Raw genomic sequence first — 5,447 nt, 5'->3', positions numbered from 1 at the left:
TTTGTCGAGATATCTATATATTCAAAGATATTATTTAACTGTGTATGTATCTAACATTTTTTTCTAAATATTTTGTTCATTAAATTAAACTCCACATGAATTTTGCTATTTCCTGTTGGTTGCATCAGAATTTTGGGAAAACAACACACGAGAACTCCAAATTTTAACCAATGCATTGGGAATCAGTATAACTCAAGAATTTCCACACACGTGTAAAGGATTTAAAATAATGATTTAGGTATTCTTCATTTTAAATCAATCCAAACAAGATTTTAATGAAATTTCTATATTAAATGGCAGGAACTCAGTGGACCTTGTACTCTTTAAGGTTAGACTCTGCCAAATCCAGAACTTCGAACCTCCAACCTTTCTGTAGGGAGTACTTCTCATACCTGATTAAGATCAACAAAAAGTCAGAATGCTAAAAAGAAACACTTAATATGTAACACAAGTTATAGAAACAGCTCCAACATCTTGAATACGTCCATGGCAAACAAAGAGGCATCTTCTCCTTCAGTTCCTGAAACAAATCACGCCAAGAATGTCAATAATAGATTTCTACCTTAAAGGACAAAAATAACCATAAAGCTCGTGAAGTAAATATGCAGGCCCTGGGCTAGTGGTGAGATTTTCTACCTACTCAGACTTCCAATATGCAGTCACGCTCATCTGCATCATCCTTAGGTAGCAAGGACTTGAGCAACAAATACTGGAGCCGCTTTTTTTCTTTTGATAGTTGCCCCAATTCTTGAGAAGCCATTTATTGCATGTCTCTGTCATCTTGACTTTCAACATTCATCAACTTCATCCCGTCGATATCCTTTTCAAAAAAAAAGGAACCATCAAGCCATATGCTGGCAGCGATTAACAATCGCAGTGAGACTGAGTGAGATAATTACCCTGCTCACGGTTCTCAACTGATTTATCAAATCAACTGAATCTCGGAGCTTCTTCAGCTTCTTATTAGCGTTTGTATACTTTTCGGGCAATGCATCTGGCTATCTTTTCAGACGAGTTAAAAAAAAAGATCTTCCCCAAACAGATTGTAAGTGGGTTCAAACAAATGCTCAAAATTTAATTACCTGATTGACTATGCTCTAAATATAAGCATGACGGGTTTCGATGGCGGATAATTTATGTTCCATGATCTGAATTAAATTCTGAGAAAGTTGATGCGGTGGTTCCGAAACAGTATGCGCCGCCAGGGAAGAGGTGGAGTAAGAAGAAAAGGGTGTTGGTTGGTTGAATAACGGAATTGAAATCCACCAAAACTTATTAGAGACGAATTCAGCCGCTTAAAAAACCACTCGACATACCAAAATTTCAATTCAAAATCAAATAACAGCAGATCCATAAATAAAAACACCAAAATGTTGCTAAAAAGTCGCATTCTTTATTCCAAAAAAAAAATCACAAAACTCTAATAAATTAAAGAGAGCTCGGAAGAGAAGTCTAGAATTTGAGACCCCCCAAGAACCGCAAACCAAATTTTACATCCAAACAAACAAGAATTCAGCCCAATACATACCCACCAGAACACCACCACCACCGAAAAAAAAAATTACCTACCAGTCTCAGATTTCGAAGAAAAAAGATGAAAAACAAAAATTATGGGAGAAACTTCAAATATCAAATGGCGAGGAGAGGAGCAGACATAATTAAGTGGGGGAAATCCACTGGTTGATGTCGCCTAGGACTGTACTACAAAGTCACGAAGATCTCAAGCCTGTTTCCGATGGTGTACGTGCAGTGAGGGTGGCAGATTGGGGATGGGGTTAGGGTTTGACGGGAAATTTTTTGAGAATGAATAGAAGAAGAGGAAAGTTGTGTTTTGTTTTTTATTTTATATTCAGTTTATTTTTTAAAAAAAAAATTCCAAACACAATGGTTTATTAAAATTGTTGTCTTTAACTTTAAAAAAAACCAAAAAGACAACGGTTAAACAAAACCCGTTGTAGTAGAACTCCAAAAGCACACACAGAGACAACGGTTTTAAAAACCATTGTGGTAGATCCTAAAAAACACGCATATAGACAACGGTTGATTAAAACCGTTGTCGTAGGCCATAAAAAACCCGCTCATAGACAACGGTTTTTTAAAACCGTTGTCTTTGACACATATAAGACAACGGTTTTTTAAACACCGTTGTTGTTTTTAATAAAAATATGGCCAACAACAACGGTTTTTGTAAAAACCGTTGTTAAAGGCTAAAAGACAACAGTTTGTGTATAAAACCGTTGTCTTTTTAGTGTGGTTAATCAACATATTTGTTGTAGTGTTAATAGCATGTTAGACCCTATGTTTTAAAAAATTTAGCATAAAAACCCCTATGAGAGGGTATAAATGTGCCCAGGTTTGTATAACATAGGGGTGAAATGTGCTACATTTTAAAAAATTGAAGGATGCATTAGCCTATTAATATTTCTTAGGGAGTTTTATGACTTTTACACTTTTCACAGAGGAGATTAATGCAATTTGCCCCATTTTGCACTATTACGAATAGAGTCCGTCTCAAATGTCCCATCTTCAGTTAAGTCGCGGGAGGGGACAGGAGAGGAAAGGAGATGAGAATTTTTTTGGATCGTGCAGCAGGTAAGTTTATTCAGTAGACACAATATATATGCATTGTCTTCCTCAATCCTGTGATTTTATGGAATCAGAACAATTTCATTTCATTTCCTCCATGCAATATTTTTTCAGTACACAATATGCATTGTTTCAACTACATACCCAATGTGTGTTTTTTTTTTTTTTTTTCCCTTTCCAATAATGGCATTGAGAATCCATGTCTTACCACGACTCACAGATGTGGCAGAAATGAGAGGACCGTAGACTCCTATAACAAGGATACCATTTGTCCCTTTCCCAGCCCAATAGAAGAGAATATCCAAGGATACATTTGCAGGGAGGTTTCTTGTGATTCCCTTGTTAATTCCATCTGCTTCATCTTCGATGCTAAAATCCTTCAAAACATGTTGACCCTGATACGTTTCATTACAAACTAGTCACGGTGCACACGCGTTGCGTGTGTATCGAAATATTTGAATTTTATATTGTGTTAGTAAGATATAAGATTCATTATCATTAATTTTCTATTATCATAAATCTTACAATAACTAATTTAAATAATCAACACTGTTTGTAATATATACTAAATATAAAATTGTAAAAATAATGACCAAACATGCATGTTTAATAAATAAAATATAAAGGGAGGAGAATAACAAAAAAATAAAAATGAGTGTTATAATAAGTACGTCTATACTATATAAACACATGTTTTACAATTCATTTTCATATTGAAAATTTAAAAAAAATGAAGAATGCTATTTTTTTTTTATCTAAATGAAACAATCCACATAAAATGATAAACTACAATTTTTACAATTCAATTTCAAGTTTATGTTGTATTTCTAGCAACAATACCCTCGCAAATAGCATAATATTTAAATATTATTATTATTTTATAATATGTTAGTAAGATATTAGATTATCATGAGTATATTTTTATTATCATTAGTATTATAATAAATAATTTAATTTAAACAATCAACAAATATTTTGTAATTAGTACTAAAATATACTCGAAATAATGATTTTTGTTTGTTTTTCGAAATCAAACAATCCACGTAAAATGATAAAATAAAAACACCAATTAAACAAATAGTTAGCCAAAGAAATAAAAACACGCATAAATGATATGTTTACCATATATTAGTTTGCAAAATACCTTGTTTGAGTTGGCTTTGTCAATAAATTAGCATAAAATGTAAACCAAAAAAAGAAATTGAAAACTACACGAGTAGCTGGGAGATATAACCTGAACAGAAACAAAAAATATATGTATAGAATCTTGTGGCAATACAAAAAAACGAATAAATTAGATAAGTTATCCATTAATAACTATTGATCTATCTATTCATTTCTATTCGCGAAGAAAAACAAAATCTTTTATACTCCATAATCATTGAAACTAAAGTTCGATATCCAAGCCAATGTTATTGATAACAAAGGTAAAACCTTCCCAAAAAATAACAAAGGAATGGAAAAAATTTAAATAAACTCATGCTTCGAATTTAAAAAAAAAATGGGAAAAAAACTTAAATAACCTCATACTTTGATTTTTTTAAAAAAAGGAAAAATATTAAATAATATCATACTTCAAAAGAAAAATATATTTTGATTGAAATACTTCGTCATTCCCGATGGTAAAGAAACTGAAACTCTGAGTTCCAAAGTATTGATTAATCCGTATTTGATTGAACTCCTGACATACAAAAAATAAATAATGTTACTTCTCCCATATAATTTTCTAAATTAACAAAGAAATTTATTGCGCTAATGCAAAAAAACGCTGGATTTTTAAAAATTTTGCAAGCATGAAGTTTTCTTTCGCACATTTAAAAAACAATTTGAAAGCACCTTATTTATTTTTTTTTTTTGAAAGGGAAAACACCTTATTTGAGTAGCAGCAATATGCAAAAACAGATATCATCGTAAGTATATCACCATACATGATACATATTGATATACGGAAAAACAGAACAAAGAATGAGAAAAATATAAAAATTAAATACCAAAGAAGCAAAATTACCTGATTAATTTGAAGGAAAAAAAATTACCAACAAATGGCCAACAAAGTTCTTTAGTCGTGTTCATGGCTGAGGAGAAACCACATATATTTGCCCCAACCATTAAGTACGATTCAAAAACTTTGCTTGAAGCTTTTGAACAGCGGAATTAGAAACAGAGCAGTTTCAAATTTATTTTTTTTTACTTTTTTGTAAAAAAAAATAAATAAAAAAACTTTCTTTTTAAGTTTTCATATTTGTTTTGAAAACAACATTGGGTCGGTAGGTTGTCTAATTAAGTTTTCATATTTGCTATTGTAATTTGTAGTTATAATTTTTAAGGAGGGATATGTAAGGGAATGGAGGTTGCACATAAACAGTTTGAGTTGTTGTTACAAGGTGTTGACAACATCTAATATAACACCTTGAGTAATTTGCAGTGAAATATAATTAAAGCGTAAATAAAATAAACAAGCAACCAATTAAATAGACTCAAATGATTTAAGTAAGAGTATAAAATACTCTTGCAGCGCCTCAGGGCAAAACTTCACTAGAAAAACTTTCAAAAACTTTTACAAACCCTAAAACTAGTGATTATTGTAAAAATCAATTTCTCAATACAAGTGAGATATAAAGAATAAAAGTTCTCCTAAAAATTCTATATGGAATAGAATAAAGAAAACATAGTAAGGAGAAAAACTTGAAGCCAAAACACGTGAGATGTAAACACTCTTCGATCAACAATCTTCGAGTGTTCTTCACGACTTCAAGCAACCACGATCGTCAGAAGCTTCAGAAGTTCTTCAGTTCTCACGTACGTATATGAAGCTCTCTATTCCATCTCCTTTCGTCGATCTCTAATCTCATATATATGCA

At 31.6% G+C, this 5,447-nt stretch overlaps 1 pseudogene; it reads right to left on the bottom strand.

Annotated features, from left to right (window-relative positions):
* Positions 1 to 304: 304 nt before the first annotated feature.
* On the bottom strand, positions 305 to 4,495 carry LOC140888187 (peptide chain release factor 1, mitochondrial-like; annotated as a pseudogene).
* Between the last annotated feature and the right edge of the window lie 952 nt (positions 4,496 to 5,447).

This window comes from Henckelia pumila, chromosome 3 (genome assembly GCF_033568475.1).
Source record: "Henckelia pumila isolate YLH828 chromosome 3, ASM3356847v2, whole genome shotgun sequence".
In the NCBI taxonomy this organism is placed as follows: Eukaryota; Viridiplantae; Streptophyta; class Magnoliopsida; order Lamiales; family Gesneriaceae; genus Henckelia; species Henckelia pumila.
The sequence above is the reverse complement of the archived record's forward strand: the minus strand, read 5'-3'. Positions and strand labels throughout refer to the sequence as shown.